General features: G+C 37.1%; 1 long non-coding RNA gene and 1 pseudogene across 1 annotated transcript in view; one reads left to right on the forward strand and one right to left on the reverse strand.

The window, feature by feature from the left end:
• LOC140948782 (pseudouridylate synthase 7 homolog) overlaps positions 1–17,500 on the reverse strand; it is a 119,714-nt pseudogene that overhangs the window by 65,259 nt on the left and 36,955 nt on the right.
• Positions 13,678–17,500, forward strand: part of LOC140937468 (uncharacterized) — a 10,283-nt gene continuing 6,460 nt past the window's right edge. Inside the window, exons 1-2 of the long non-coding RNA XR_012165469.1 lie at positions 13,678–13,812; positions 16,548–16,617. This is a non-coding gene — a long non-coding RNA (uncharacterized lncRNA). The remainder of the gene's footprint in view (positions 13,813–16,547; positions 16,618–17,500) is intronic.

Raw genomic sequence — 17,500 nt, forward strand, 5'->3', positions numbered from 1 at the left:
CGAAGAACGTACGAAGATATCATGGAGGTTACTATCGCGGCGATAGGCGACCAGCAGTGGTTGAGAAAGACTAATGTCTTGAACAATCAGCACCCCTCTAACCAAATGTCCGATAGAATTCCCTTGGTTCTCACTTACCATCCATTAAATGAAAGAATAAGGACAATCCTACTTCTCAAATTTAACATCTTGACTGGTGGCCATTAAATCAGGGAAGTCTTTCCACAATCACCGCTGGTCGCCTATCGCCACGTTTTGTCGAGCACATTCGAAGCAAAGGGAAGAAAGTGCCTGGTTTCCCTGTCGGGGAACATTTTAACACGGCTGGTCACTCGATCCACGACATTCTAGTCCATGGAATTATGCTCTGCGGGGAAAACGCGCAACGGAGGCGCCTGGAGATGCGCCTTATTTTTCAGCTTGGCATCGGTCATCCGCGCGGCTTAAACTCCGACTTCCGTTTCCACTAGGCCGTGCGTGTAATAGAAAAAGTTTCTTTGAGTGTTTATTTTTTCTTTCTTGGCGTATACAAAACTTGCAACGTTTCCATCGTACTTGTAACTCCACTGACGAAGGGCTAGGCCCGAAACCGAGACTTGTGGAGAGGCAAACCAACCACCCCCAACGGCACTATTGTTCATGAGTTTTTGTTGAACATTTCCTTACTTACTTTCTAAAGTGCCACGCAGATTATCGGAATTTTTTTCCGTCATTTGTTGAAAATTGGGATCTACAGGGTGGAATCCAGAATCCAAGACTCTTGCCGGAATTACCTATGTGGGGTGATTTGTTATAACTTCTGTTTTGCACCCTTATTGCCTAGTAGCGGGGCTCCCGCGCGCGCGAAGCGCGCGTGGGACAGAGCCCCATACTCATGGAATATGGTCAACCTCTTTTCGTTTGGTTGTCACGTGATTGACCGAGCGTACGTACGTACGTACGCGTCTACAGATTGTACGGGTGGGGTAGGGGAGACTATCAAAAGGAAGGGAGGGGTGTCTCAGGCGTGTCTTGGCAAGTCCACATCTTTAATATAGGATTTTAGGACATTCACAATATGGTCAATTGACAGCTGTCAAAACAGGATAGCCACTGACCAGTATCCCATGACCATATTGCGGGCTTATGTGTCAACTCATCGAGGTGACGTGATTTATTTGGAAGCTGTCCGCTGACCAGTTAATTGTTTTACTAGATCGCGAACAATGTTCAATCTCATACTTTTACTAGTTAAACTGATAATGCACACATATTGGACATAAATGTTTTGATCAACTGACAGCTGTCAAAACAGGGTACCCGCTGACCAGTATCACTTGACCGTATCGCAGGCTCAGGTGTCGACCCATCGAGGTCAAGTATTTTTTTGAAGTTATCCGCTGACAAGTTACTAGTTTTTAAGTGATCGCAGGCTCAAGTTCAAGTTTTTTCTAAATTCATAAGAAATATGTTGTGTTTATGTGCTACACAGTTAAAATTTTGATTGCAAACTGACCTCGGACGCGAAAATTCAGCCAGCTGTTACAGGCAGGGAAGACAGTTGCTTTTGACTTTTCTCACTATGGTCACGCGTTGGTCACGCTCTACGTCCAATTTTTATGCTCTGATTGGTCAAAATTTGACAGGTGAGTTCATGCGGAAAATTTATGCAGCATCTTGAATCTTGTTTACTTTGACAGCTGAAGCTGACAACTTGTGATGTTTTTAAGTGTCTTTTTCCACTGGATGTGCAAAATGAAATTCAGCTGCTATCAGGAGTCCTCTGTTATTCATGGCTAGTTTGTTTATTGGGTTTTTGGTTGAGGAATACGTCGCTTGTCAAAGTCGGAAATCCGATTTCAGATGGCATTGTTTTCGTTTTCACCTTGCTTGATGCATAAGAGGATTGCAAAGCCTGAAGCGATACTGGCTTTTCTTGATACCTTTCAGGAGCTGCATCTCGAATGGTAAGCCAGAGAAATTATTGTATTTGATGTTTGTTTTTTTGGATCTAATTTAATGAAGTTGAGCGGAGTTTATGCGGTCATTTAGTTTATGCACGTTTGTAAGATTTGAGACAATGATCTGACCGAGTATCAGGTTTGATATAAGCTTACAGAACTCTAAAAAGCCTTTAGACAGTTTCTCACCGCAAATAGAAAGAAAACGTTCCAAAGAATATTTACTTATAATTCTGGCCGGAAAAGAAAGCTTTGAGCGATTTTCTTGCCTCGAGTTTGTCTTTGAAAAAAGCAAACACCGGGAAGCCGGCTTAAAACATAAACTTAAGCTTGAAGCTTGAAGACTCAGGATTTTTAGGGATACTTTAACACTTGTCTTCCTGAATGAAAATTGTTGTTTCTGTATATGTTTCACTGAATTATATTTCTTTTATTGATTGTTAGTAGTCCCTCTTGTAATTTTAATCGCTGTGCCGATTGTTTTCAGTCGTTCAGTGAACATCGCTTGCAAGAGTACTCAAATCAAAATGCCGCGCGTTAATAAACCATTAAATAAAAAATAAACAGAATAAATTCTTTATAATGTTGGAGCGTAACTCTGTTAATGTTCATTCAAACACTCGCCACAGCTTGCACTACAAAAGTGAGAACCGGATGGCCGTATAGGTGATTTTGGAAATTTTTTTAACAGTTTATGAATATTGAATGAGTGCAATTTGTATTGTGAAATACTGCTTTCTGTCCGAGGTCTGCCGATATGATAAAAACAGTGCCTCATACTACTGTTTCACCTCAGATGTGATGTATAAATGATATAAAAGGTTGGTTTACACGCACCCAGATTTGTTGACAAGATTTTGCAAAGTAAACTTGTCGAACGCAAAAAAGTTGGCCTGATTTTCTTTTCCACTAATTAATCTACGGTGATCAAGAGCCATTATGGCTCTTAAATGTGATCGAAGATGATTACCAGTTTTTGGGTGTACATATGAGGCTATCAACTCGATGTAAGATTTGGTTCACTCTTGGGCTGTTTGCAATTTATTTTTCTCTAAAATCAGGTAGCCTTTCCCTCAAAAGTCACATAAATGCGCTCTAAAGTTAACTGAATTGTGGAGTTCGAATACAAGTTTATTGTTTAATTTAAATTATAAATTTATTAATGGGAGCCTCGCTTTTAGCCCTGGCTAAATCTATATATTAAATAATAGCGACTGGAGCAAAAAGTAGATCGGTTATGTAGCGAAAGCGTTCCGATGAAATTTTTTTTTCGACGGAGCTAAGTCATTCCATTCCTTCCTCGTGGGTTTAATTGCTCTTTGACCGGTGGGTGACTGGCATGCGTATAGAAAGCACTCTAATAGATTCCACTTGCCCGAGTGTGGCGATAGACTGTAGTAAGTGCATCCAGTAAGAGAGAATGTTCTCACATTTTGACGCCATTTATTACTGAGTTAAGGGCTACGCGGTAGACGATAAAAAGGGAGGGAGAAATCGGACGCTTGAGAAAGTGACAACAGGCTTTAATTTCTTTTCCTTTCACAGAGGCTGCATCGATAGACGCACGGCAGAGTTAAATTTTTTAAAGTATCATTTGCTGAACAATACATCAGCTTCCCGACGCCTTGAATTCTAGTGCAATAAACAATTAAAATCCTATATGGTACTTAAAGCTATCATTGTGTTATGAAAATGACTGATTATACTTAAATTTAGACACGAGGATAACAATTGGTCTTGAAATAATTCCAGCAAGGGAAGTATGTCAAATGGCTTGTCAAAACTGAAGAAGAGGCGACACATCTTATGCTTCTTTCAGTTTACTTACCGCCGTGAGCGAGGCAAGTGAAGACTAGCAGTTGAAGAATGATGAACGCAACTTTTATTTCCATTGTAATCTAGGGAATATAAATATCACAACTTCTTACTAGGTTATAACAAAAGCTTTGGAAATCATAACATGCACTAACTTATTAAAAACTAGGTAATAGAGCGTCATAGGTTGTCACACGGAGAGCTTTTCTATTAGCTTCTATTCCTTTTCTAAGTAAAAAAGAATCAACCAGGTCAACGAAGATTAGTAAGTAACAAATAAGACTATAAAGCTTCGACTTTATTGAGCCCAGTTTTAAAGTTTAAACAAGGCGATAAAAACTTAAGCATATCTAGATGAAATTTAAAACAAGAGAATCTTCTGAACAACAATAAAACAACGCAGCTGAATAGATTTTACCAAGACTTATCTAAACCTAAAAAGATTTTATCTATTTTTTTTAATTGCCCATAGACGAAGGATTCGATATAAACGTAAACAAGAACTGCTGACTTTCTTAGAGAGTTGAAGCTTTAGATCAGTCCTTAATTTCGATAAATCAGGTTGTACTTACCGGCGATTTTCTCTCTTTGATTTCCTAAAAGTAGTGTTTGCCTTTGAGATCTGAAGGCAAAGGCTGAGGTATATATACCTGATAGTGCATTCCTGAGTGCTAGCTTAGTTGTCAGCAAGGGTTCAGGAAAACAGGTCTTTGCATGTTAAAACAACACGAACGTGATGGAAGCGTTGGCTGCTAATGAGAATCATTCTTTTCCGAAAATTAATATGTTCGTCTAGAAAAGCTGTTGTTCTTCACCTGTTCATTTCTACAACTTCATCTAAGAATCCGCGCTTCTCAGTTATTGATGTCTTCCAGTAGAAAGATGTACAGTGTAATTGAAGACACGACAAAATAAGCTTCTTTTTTGGCCTAGAAGAGTTATGTAGCAAACAAAAGCAAGCAACAAGTTAAATGCCTTGGGCTAAAAATTTTCATAGTGGTCTAAATTGGACGTTTGCGTGAGATCGTCTTTTGGTTCAATATAAACAATGGTAAACAAAATAATAGAAGTAAAAAAATTAAAATAAAATAAAATAAAAGGAATCAGCATTCGAAAGTTCGAGAAAAAGTTTATCTAGAGATTCGGAAGGGCACTTATCTTAAAAAGAAAGAAAAGTGGGCCGAGTGAGAATTCCTGAAGTTCATCACAAACAGTTTCAGAAAGGATAATTATATTCTACATTGTCTTCTTCAACGTATTGGGTTCTACTGGAAATATGGCTTTTAAACCCATCTCAGGAAGTAATTACACGTATTATGTATGAGCTCCCTAGCAAATGAGAGACTTAACATCCCGATTATGAGGGATACAATATATACCTTTCCATAAGCCTAGCTCTAATATTATTCTGTGAGTGTTCTTTTGCAAATGTAGTCACTGATTACAATGTATTTTTAAAATGTTTCTTAGGTTTCGACGCTCTGAATCTAAAAATGCGCATAAAAGCTTTTATCTTTTAGCCATATATTGGGACCTCCCGCTCAGCTCACGTACTCATTGCATGGTTTTCCAATATTTCAGTTATGGGCTGATTTTCTCGAGATGTCTCTCATGACCTAAGCTGTCAGAGGCATAGTCTAAAATGAGGCAGGACATGAGGAAGGTTTATCTCAGATAAGAAAAACTATTTGTCTTAAGAAAAATCACAATTAAAACATGGAAAGCACAGATGCCAAGCAAATATACCTGTACATCAACCGGGGCAAATGTCTAACATTATTGTTGGTTTGCATTTTCAGTTAATCATAATCACACGAAGCGATAATTATAATTAACATTGGGACCTCCTACTTGTTGGTGTATCAATATTTGGTTTGAACAAATTCTGACGCGGCAGAATTTCGAGCAGAATAAGCGATTTTTGAGGCGAGCATTCTGCCGGACGAATAAGGCATTTTCGAGCAGAATTTTAGCAGAATATAAGGAAAAATCAGCGGCACTAATTATATGCATAACAGTTGTAAGAAAAACTTAAAACTAAATAGAAAACAAATGGAAAATGACTTGTGATTAATTTGATTATTTAATAGCTACAACGCACTCACATTAAAAGTAAGATGAATTACAATTTCGCTACGTATAATGAATATCTAATTAGGTTTTAGGGGTTAGGCCCAGGCTCCCTTCTATATTTGCGAAAATAAATACGAACACCAAGCAGAATTCGAGCCGAATAAGGATGTTCAAGCAGAATTTTGAACAGAATAAGCAATTTTTACGAGCACTGCCGGCAGACAGAATAAGCAATTTTACGAGCAGAATTTATCCAAGCCTTAGTTCAGTCATGGGCTGCTTTTTCTCGAAACTTCGCACATGACCTTTCCTACCAAAGTCATTGTCGAAAATGAGGCAAGACAACGCCTTTAGCTTTAAGAACGTTTATTATATTTCAGATTGGATAACCTATCTGTCCTTAAAAATGACGATTACAACATAGAAGGTATACCGATGCCAAACAAATATACCTGTGCGTCAACGAATATCAAACATTTTTCTATGAGTTATCATTTTCACAGGTTAATCATCATTTGAAGCGTTTCTTTGGTTTTGACGAATTAACACTAAATATGCGCCAAAAAGCTTTTTGCGAAAGAATAATGTTATAATTATCATTGGGACCTCTTGCTTGACTGACAGGTACTAATTGGTGTTTTAAAATCGAAAAATCTCGCAAGACCTAAGTTCTGGGCAAAGTCATTGTGCAAAATGAGGAAAGACAACGCCTTTGTCTCGAGTTACATTTATTTAAGATTAGACAAATTATTTGTCTTAAGAAAAATTAAAATGAAAACATGGAAGGTACCGAAAACACACAGTTATACCTGTAAATCCGCAAATATCTTGATTCAATCATTATTTGGGAAGCGTTTCTTTGATTTGATATACCAAGTCTTAAAATAAACATAAGAGGCTTCTGGCGGGAGAATGATTCTATGATTATCATTTCAGTGGACCTCTTTTAATTTCACCTCCTGCACTTCCAATATTCAACCCTAGGAAGCTTTTTCTCGAAACCTTTCCTGCTGAATAAATTGCTCAAATTTGCGGATTAATTATTTACTATCTTATTTAAAATGAGGGTAAAATTCCATAACCAAGAAGAAGCAAACTAGATTCCCGGGGGGCAGACTAGGTTATAGAGGTCGGATTTCGAAAAAACGTATATTTGGTACAAGGCAGTGGAGGATTTGTATCCCCGTCTGTGTGTAACAAGAAATTCAGCTGTTAGGGTAACCAAATACAATCCACCTTCCCGTAAGCGACCACCTAAAATGAGAAGATTCAGTGGTCGCCACTTCCTGGTGGTGGTTATACCGTGTGGCACGAGAATTTTCCGGGAGTTTATTTTTGCGGATTGGCGATTGCTTGTGTTTTGGGGGACTAATTTTTGCAATTAGGACAAATTGGTTTTTCTTGCTGGGAATTATTTTTTTCGATTTTCAAAAAGTACCAAGTACCCAGCACTGATAACATTTTCGTTTTTATTGAGTACGTGCAATAGAAATATTCAAACAATAATACGGTGTGCGTAACCTATATGGAATGAGCAATTCATTGTATACCGTCTTGTTTCTGATCGAAAGAGACAAGTTGTAATTTAAGAGTGATTTTCTGTAAAATTCGAACTTCGGCCTGACACGTTACCTCATCGATTTGGCGGATTTTTGGCATGTAGTCTTAGAATAGTGTCCTAAATACTGAATGTATATTCTTCGGTTCGAATTCTTTTTCCTTAGATACAAGAATCTTTTGCTTAGATACAAGATTGACCGTTTTGACGAGGCCTCGAGGGGCCGCCATATTGGTAAAATAAAAGAGCTTTCAGGGAAATATTTATGGCCTTACCACTGAAATAACCCAATCGTGACTCGCACAGCTACAAAGGACTATCCTTCTTCTTTGCAATTACTTACTTTTATCTGAAAATGGTTAAGTCTGAGCTACGAACGGCTAAAGCTTCTCATAGCATATTTTCGGTTCTTAAAAGGAACACAAATTTGGTAGAAATTGGAAGGGCAATATCATGCTTGCCGCATCGATTTAAATGAGCCATTTTACCTAAACATAGTTTATTTATAGATAAGTAAGATCGTTGAATAAAATTCTTTGGCAAATGTAACAGAGCAGAAAGATAATGGCATGAATGTGCATTTGTTCAGCTACTTAGCCCCTAACAAATATTCGCTGAATCCTTCTTGAGAAAATCCTTCAAAATTGATTGTGGCACATATTTATCTATTTATCGCTTAAAAAATTCCCACTTGTCTTGTAAAAAGATGATCTTTTATTTCTGATCTTGCGACGAGCTTGTAATATGCGCTAAATAAAAATTGTCATTAAATTTTGTTGCACACCGACCAGTTCGAGCTGGCTCTTCGATTTACCTGACAAATGGAGCCGCTCGTATGTACAGTTTCTGCCTGTATATTTTGCTGTATACAGCTTCAAATAAATCACAGTTTCTTATGCAACGATAACGCAAACTTTGTCAAATTTTAGCAATAGGTTAGAAAAACAAACTGTGTTTTGCGGCTTTACGCAAATTACACCCATACCTTAAAACTTTTTAATATAACTATGCTTCCAGTTTGCTTCTATGTACATTTGGCAGACCTTTACAGCGTAAGATATAAAGCCAGTACATAAAATGAAGTAAAAATGACTCATCAAGTCAAATTAGGTGATTGAATAAAAGTCCGAAAAATATGACATATAATGGTTCGGTGGGAGCTGAGACTAAGCTATTTTTAATAGCAGAAACTCATAAGGGGTTGAAACGGGTAACTCTCGTTTGTTTGCTTTGTCCGATGCTCGTGATTATTCATTTTCGAAAGTACCATATTTGGAACGATTGTGAAGTGATTCGTGTAAGTAATGTGAGAAGCATTTAAGCTTAAATTCAGCTTGGATGTTGTGGTCACGATCGTGTTTTGAGCTAATTTCAGACGAATGAACAAACTCAAAACAATAGACAGAGAAGCCGTTTCTTGAAAATTTTTATTCAAAATCCAGAAAGTTAATCTTTTAAAGCAATTCGAAAAACACTATCTGGATCATGGATCCGTTCACGCAAGTGAAATCGGCTGAGCACATGGCAAAATTCAACACAAAATCCATCTCAAATCGGGGCACATTTTGTAATTTTTCTTTAGCGTCGAAGAGAAAAATTTATAAAACTTCTATGAAACATTTAAAAATACATAAATTCCCTTTCTAAAACGAAATTGTCTTGGCCATAGAGTGCAAAATGTACCTGAAAATTCAGCAAAAACTTCACTGTCTTAGTTGCATTTCAAAACAGACCATGCGCTCCGTCGTGAAGAAAACGAGGTTGAATTCCTCGACGGACGATTTCTTGATGAAAAGCTTCCCTTCCTCCACAAAAAGAAAGCTGAGCATTCTTTTGAACTTTCTCTTTCCATTTTTTGTCTTTTAACGTTGTATTTTTAACCCTGAAATGCAGAACTCTTGTCTTAAAACATCTGCATGGTGATCGCGCGGCAGCCATTTGTTGAAAATGGATATCTGTCACTAAGGTTTCCAAATGAGGTAAAAGTGAATATTCACGAGCATTGAACGCGAGTTACAAGTTTCAACCCCTTATGAGTTTCTGTTAATAGTTAAAGAACTGCACGGTGGAACCGGGAAGTGAAATGAACGACATTTATCAAGTTCAAAGTCTTCCAGACGCTGTCAAACGTTTTTCCTGTTCTTAGGTTGAGCAGAAGGGTTGTTTATTCTTTTCTCTCCCATTCTTGTGAGTATTCTGAATTTTGCTCAGTATTTTCTCGTAACTTCTAATCCTGTAGCAAACTGGAATTTTGAGGAATGCCATGACTTTGCTTGTAGACTGACCACACCAAAGGTACTTCATCATAGACATATAAAAGTCTGAATTCAGAGGCTCAAAAAGTAACTGATCGGTTTCTGGAAAATGAAATGCAGTCTCTTTGGGGCGAGCAAGCTATAATAATATAGTTATTAAAATGGAATCACTGTTTTAACATGACGGTATCCCAAAAGTCGAGCCAGCCCGGCGCGAGCGAACACAATTTTGGTGCCAATATGTTTGGCGGGAAGAGGCTGATTTTAGAGTTTAGTCAAATCTTCTTAACTCCATGACCATGCAACTTTCCAAAAATAGATACTGTCGCGTATTACTTAGATGGATTCTATTTTGTATAGTCTTACTTTAAGTCTTTTGAGCATCTTATATAAGCTGTAGTCGTTGTTTAAGCACGTGCGATTTTGTAATTAAGGATGTTAGCTTCGAGTTGAGTGTCACCGTTGTTGGAGTTCTTACTGAGTGTCATCCCTCAAGAGCCTACAGATAACAAAATATTTCCGTTCTAATCATATAGTTCTGTTTTTTAAATACTTAACTCAAACAGGAACTCAGCGTCCAATAACTAACGCCACGTTTCCTACAATAAAGACCTGCCCTTCTCAAGCCAAGAAAACCCAAGAAATTTCACCAAAGGGCATAAGCCATAAAAAAGTACAAAATTAACTCTGTCATAAAAACACAAACACCTCGAAACCTTAAGCTCTCACTACTTCTTTACAGTAAGTTTTTAAAGTTAAATGACTTCAGAATGCGTAAACATAAAACATAAACATAGGGAAGCGATGCGACGGGTGGAATAGATATTGACGTTGCACAAGAAAAATATCAAATGCCCCTGGCAACTTCTACGAGAGCTTTTTCCTGGTCAGGTTTGAACAATAAGTTGGGTATTCTGAAGACAAATATTTGTGAGTAAATCCCAGTTACAACAAAGCACCTGGTTGGTTACGTTCCATGTGAAAAACTACTAAAAATAGCTTAGTCTCAGCTCCCACCGAATCATTCCATGTCATATTTTTCGGACTTTTATTCAATCACCTAATTTGACTTGATGAGTCATTTTACTTCATTTTATGTACTGACTTTATATCTTACGCTGTAAAGGTCTGCCAAATGTACATAGAAGCAAACTGAAAGCATAGTTGTATTAAAAAGTTTTAAGATATGGGTGTAATTTGCGTAAAGCCGCAAAACACAGTTTGTTTTTCTAACCTATTGCTAAAATTTGACAAAATTTGCGTTATCGTCGCATAAGAAAGTGTGATTTATTTGAAGCTGTATACAGCAAAATATACAGGCAGAAACTGTACATACGAGCGGCTCCATTTGTCAGGTAAATCGAAGAGCCAGCTCGAACTGGTCGGTGTGCAACAAAATTTAATGACAATTTTTATTTAGCGCATATTACAAGCTCGTCGCAAGATCAGAAATAAAAGATCATCTTTTTACAAGACAAGTGGGAATTTTTTAAGCGATAAATAGATAAATATGTGCCACAATCAATTTTGAAGGATTTTCTCAAGAAGGATTCAGCGAATATTTGTTAGGGGCTAAGTAGCTGAACAAATGCACATTCATGCCATTATCTTTCTGCTCTGTTACATTTGCCAAAGAATTTTATTCAACGATCTTCCTTATCTATAAATAAACTATGTTTACGTAAAATGGCTTATTTTAAATCGATGTGGCAAGCATGATATTGCCCTTCCAATTTCTACCAAATTTGTGTTCCTTTTAAGAACCGAAAATATGCTGTGAGAAGCTTTAGCCGTTCGTAGCTCAGACTTAACCATTTTCAGATAAAAGTAAGTAATTGCAAAGAAGAAGGATAGTCCTTTGTAGCTGTGCGAGTCACGATTGGGTTATTTCAGTGGTAAGGCCATAAATATTTCCCTGAAAGCTCTTTTATTATACCAATATGGCGGCCCCTCGAGGCCTCGTCAAAACGGTCAATCTTGTATCTAAGCAAAAGATTCTTGTATCTAAGGAAAGAGAATTCGAACCAAAGAATATACATTCAGTATTTAGGACACTATTCTAAGACTACATGCCAAAAATCCGCCAAATCGATGAGGTAACGTGTCAGGCCGAAGTTCGAATTTTACAGAAAATCACTCTTAAATTACAACTTGTCTCTTTCGATCAGAAACAAGACGGTATACAATGAATTGCTCATTCCATATAGGTTACGCACACCGTATTATTGTTTGAATATTTCTATTGCACGTACTCAATAAAAACGAAAATGTTATCAGTGCTGGGTACTGGGTACTTTTTGAAAATCGAAAAAAATAATTCCCAGCAAGAAAAACCAATTTGTCCTAATTGCAAAAATTAGTCCCCCAAAACACAAGCAATCGCCAATCCGCAAAAATAAACTCCCGGAAAAATTACGTGCCACACGGTATAACCACCACCAGGAAGTGGCGACCACTGAATCTTCTCATTTTAGGTGGTCGCTTACGGGAAGGTGGATTGTATTTGGTTACCCTAACAGCTGAATTTCTTGTTACATACAGACGGGGATACAAATCCTCCACTGCCTTGTACCAAATATACGTTTTTTCGAAATCCGACCTCTATAGCCTAGTCTGCCCCCCGGGAATCTAGTTTGCTTCTTCTTGGTTATGGAATTTTACCCTCATTTTAAATAAGATAGTAAATAATTAATCCGCAAATTTCAGCTATTTATTCAGCGGGAGAGGTTTCGAGAAAAAGCTTCCTAGGGTTGAATATTGGAAGTGCAGGAGGTGAAATTAAAAGAGGTCCACTGAAATGTTAATCATAGAATCATTCTCCCGCCTGAAGCCTCTTACGTTTATTTTTAGACTTGGTATATCAAATCAAAGAAACGCTTCCCAAATAATGATTGAATCAAGATATTTGCGGATTTACAGGTATAACTGTCTGTTTTCGGTACCTTCCATGTTTTCATTTTAATTTTTCTTAGGACAAATAATTTGTCTAATCTGAAGTAAATGTAACTCAAGACAAAGGTGTTGTCTTGCCTCATTTTGCACAATGACTTTGCCCAGAACTTAGGTCTTGCGAGATTTTTCGATTTTAAAACACCAATTAGTACCTGTCAGTCAAGCAAGAGGTCCCAATGATAATTATAACATTATTCTTTCGCAAAAAGCTTTTTGGCGCATATTTAGTGTTAATGCGTCAAAACCAAAGAAACGCTTCAAATGATGATTAACCTGTGAAAATGATAACTCATAGAAAAATGTTTGATATTCGTTGACGCACAGGTATATTTGTTTGGCATCGATATACCTTCTATGTTGTAATCGTCATTTTTAAGGAAAGATAGGTTATCCAATCTGAAATATAATAAACGTTCTTAAAGCTAAAGGCGTTGTCTTGCCTCATTTTCGACAATGACTTTGGTAGGAAAGGTTATGTGCGAAGTTTATTTTCCATTTGTTTTCTATTTAGTTTTAAATTTTTCTTACAACTGTTATGCATATAATTAGTGCCGCTGATTTTTCCTTATATTCTGCTTAAATTCTGCTCGAAAATGCCTTATTCGTCCGACAGAATGCTCGCCTCAAAAATCACTTATTCTGCTCGAAATTCTGCCGCGTCACCAACAAGTAGGAGGTCCCAATGTTAATTATAATTATCCCTTCGTGTGATTATGATTAATTGAAAATGCAAACCAACAATAATGTTAAACATTTGCCCCGGTTGATGTACAGGTATATTTGCTTGGCATCTGTGCTTTCCATGTTTTAATTGTGATTTTTCTTAAGACAAATAGTTTTTCTTATCTGAGATAAACCTTCCTCATGTCCTGCCTCATTTTAGACTATGCCTCTGACAGCTTAGGTCATGAGAGACGTCTCGAGAAAATCAGCCCATAACTAAAATATTGGAAAACCATCCAATGAGTACGTGAGCTGAGCGGGAGGTCCCAATATATGGCTAAAAGATAAAAGCTTTTATGCGCATTTTTAGATTCAGAGCGTCGAAACCTAAGAAACATTTTAAAAATACATTGTAATCAGTGACTACATTTGCAAACCAACACTCACAGAATAATATTAGAGCTAGGCTTAAGGTATATATTGTATCCCTCATTATCCAAAGAGTCAAACTGGACTATCACTTTGTTAGTTGAACCGTTCAAGGAAGAAGGAAAAGGTAATTCCCCAATTCATTTATTCATTTATCCTAAATTAGCTAAATTTCCTTTAACCCTTGTGGTTAAGAAATACCTTTTGAACAATTTACAAATGTATTTATTTAGCAAGGCTAAGGCTGTAGCAATTCATACAGAACGTAAATTCCTCGTTCCATAAGCCATAAAGCAAATAAGCACGCTTCAAATGCAATATTCCTTGTTCTATAAGCCATAAAGCGAAGTAAGTACGCTCCGATAGTAAGACTATTCCTCGTTTCAATAAGCTACAGAGCAAAACAAGCACGCTCCAATTCACAGACATATTTCTCGTTCTTTAAGCCATAAAGCAAAACAAGTTCCCTTCAAATGTAATACAGTACTCCTTGATCTATGTTCTATAAGCCATAAGGCGAAACTTGCACGCTCAAACAGCATTACATTGCTCGTTCTATAAACCATAACGCAAACCAAAAGCACGCTTCAAATGTAATATTCCTCCTTTTTTTAAGCCATAAACCACAACAAAAGAAAAGTATAATTCCAGGTTCTAAATGGGGTACGGGGGATAATGCTTCATCGGAAAAAGAAATTGAAAAACAAAAAAAATCTTATTTAAAAGGAGCACACGTTTTTAGTTATTTTATGGAGTTACAAAAATCACAAGTTTGTTTCTTCTTGAATTTGTTCTACTCTCTTCCAGCTTGAGTGTCTTTCCTTTCATCCGTACTCTTTATTTTTAGCGACACGATTATCAGAATTTCAACTACACCTTTACTTGGAAAAAAAAGGAACGATTTATTTTTTCAGTTGGAAAGTTAACTCGGATTTCATAGGTCCGTTCTTGTCAAACAGCTAACATAGTGTTCTTTAATATAGGAAAAAATTTGGAAATTAGTTCACCTTCAAATACGTCGCTTATTTATTTCAGAGCGCTGTCCAGTCAATTAAAGTTATTTCAGTCACTGAGATCATCATTTTCTTACAGATAGTTTATCCAATCTGAAATATAATAAACGTTCTTTAAGCTAAAGGCGTTGTCTTGCCTCATTTTGGACAATGACTTTGGTAAGAGAGGTCATGTGCGAAGTTTTGAGAAAAACAGCCCATGGCTGAAATATTGGACAAGGAGGTCCCAATGTTAGTTAGGATTATCCCTTCGTAAAATTCTTTCATGCACAATGCGCCGAAACCAAGGAAAATTTCACAGTTAATGATTATGATTAATTGAAAATGCAAACCGACAATAATCATGTTAGATATTCGCCCCGGCTGATGTACAAGTATATTTGCCCATAACTGAAATATTGGAAAACCAATGAGTACGTGAGCTGTGCTTTTATGCGCATTTTCAGATTCAGAGCGCCGAAACCTAAGAAAAAATTCAAAAATACATTGTAATCAGTGACTACATTTGCGAACCAACACTCACAGAATAATATTAGAGCTAGGCTTATGGAAAGGTATATATTGTATCCCTCATAATCGGGATGCTAAGTCTCTCATTTGCTAGGGAGCTCATACATAATACGTGTAATTACTTCCTGAGATGGGTTTAAAAGCCATATTTCCAGTAGAACCCAATACGTTGAAGAAGACAATGTAGAATATAATTATCCTTTCTGAAACTGTTTGTGATGAACTTCAGGAATTCTCACTCGGCCCACTTTTCTTTCTTTTTAAGATAAGTGCCCTTTCGCGTCTCTAGATAAACTTTCTCTCGAACCTTCGAATGCTGATTCCTTTTATTTTATTTTATTTTAATTTTCTTTACTTCTATTATTTTGTTTACCATTGTTTATATTGAACCAAAAGACGATCTCACGCAAACGTCCAATTTAGACCACCATGAAAATTTTAGCCCAAGGCATTCAACTTGTTGCTTGCATTTGTTTGCTACATAACTCTACTAGGCCAAAAAAGAAGCTTATTTTGTCGTGTCTTCAATTACACTGTACATCTTTCTACTGGAAGACATCAATAACTGAGAAGCGCGGATTCTTAGATGAAGTTGTAGAAATGAACAGGTGAAGAACAACAGCTTTTCTAGACGAACATATTAATTTTCGGGAAAGAATGATTCTCATTAGCAGCCAACGCTTCCATCACGTTCGTGTTGTTTTAACATGCAAAGACCTGTTTTCCTGAGCCCTTGCTGGCAACTAAGCTAGCACTCAGGAATGCACTATCAGGCATATATACCTCAGCCTTTGCCTTCAGATCTCAAAGGCAAACACTACTTTTAGGAAATAAAAGCGAGAAAATCGCCGGTAAGTTCAACCTGATTTATCGAAATTAAGGACTGATCTAAAGCTTCAACTCTCTAAGAAAGTCAGCAGTTCTTGTTAACGTCTATATCAGATCCTTCGTCTATGGGCAATTAAAAAAATAGATAAAATCTTTTTAGGTTTAGATAAGTCTTGGGAAAACCTATTCAGCTGCGTTGTTTTATTGTTGTTCAGAAGATTCTCTTGTTTTAAATTTCATTTAGATATGCTTAAGTTTTTATCGCCTTATTTAAACTTTAAAAATGGGCTTAATAAAGTCGAAGCTTTATAGTCTTATTTGTTACTTACTAATCTTCGTTGACCTGGTTGATTCTTTTTCACTTAGAAAAGGAATAGAAGCTAATAGAAAAGCCCTCCGTGTGAGAACCTATGACGCTCTATTACCTAGTTTTTAATAAGTTAGTGCATATTATGATTTCCAAAGCTTTTGTTATAACCTAGTAAGAAGTTGTGATATTTATATTCCCTAGATTACAATGGAAATAAAAGTTGCGTTCATCATTCTTCAACTGCTAGTCTTCACTTGCCTCGCTCACGGCGGTAAGTAAACTGAAAGAAGCATAAGATGTGTCGCCTCTTCTTCAGTTTTGACAAGCCATTTGACAGACTTCCCTTGCTGGATTTATTTCAAGACCAATTGTTATCCTCGTGTCTAAATTTAAGTATAATCAGTCATTTTCATAACACAATGATAGCTTTAAGTACCATATAGGATTTTAATTGTTTATTGCACTAGAATTCAAGGCGTCGGGAAGCTGATGTATTGTTCAGCAAATGATACTTTAAAAAATTTAACTCTGCCGTGCGTCTATCGATGCAGCCTCTGTGAAAGGAAAAGAAATTAAAGCCTGTTGTCACTTTCTCAAGCGTCCGATTTCTCCCTCCCTTTTTAACGTCTACCGCGTAGCCCTTAACTCAGTAATAAATGGCGTCAAAATGTGAGAACATTCTCTCTTACTGGATGCACTTACTACAGCCTATCGCCACACTCGGGCAAGTGGAATCTATTAGAGTGCTTTCTATACGCATGCCAGTCACCCACCGGTCAAAGAGCAATTAAACCCACGAGGAAGGAATGGAATGACTTAGCTCCGTCGAAAAAAAAATTTCATCGGAACGCTTTCGCTACATAACCGATCTACTTTTTGCTCCAGTCGCTATTATTTACTAGGCAATTAGGGTGCAAAACAGAAGTTATAACAAATCACCCCACGTAGGTAATTCCGGCAAGAGTCTTGGATTCTGGATTCCGCCCTGTAGATCCCAATTTTCAACAAATGACGGAAAAAAATTCCGATAAGCTGCGTGGCACTTTAGAAAGTAAGTAAGGAAATGTTCAACAAAAACTCATGAACAATAGTGCCGTTGGGGGTGGTTGGTTTGCCTCTCCACAAGTCTCGGTTTCGGGCCTAGCCCTTCGTCA

Source organism: Porites lutea, chromosome 1, assembly GCF_958299795.1.
Source record: "Porites lutea chromosome 1, jaPorLute2.1, whole genome shotgun sequence".
Lineage (NCBI taxonomy): Eukaryota > Metazoa > Cnidaria > Anthozoa > Scleractinia > Poritidae > Porites > Porites lutea.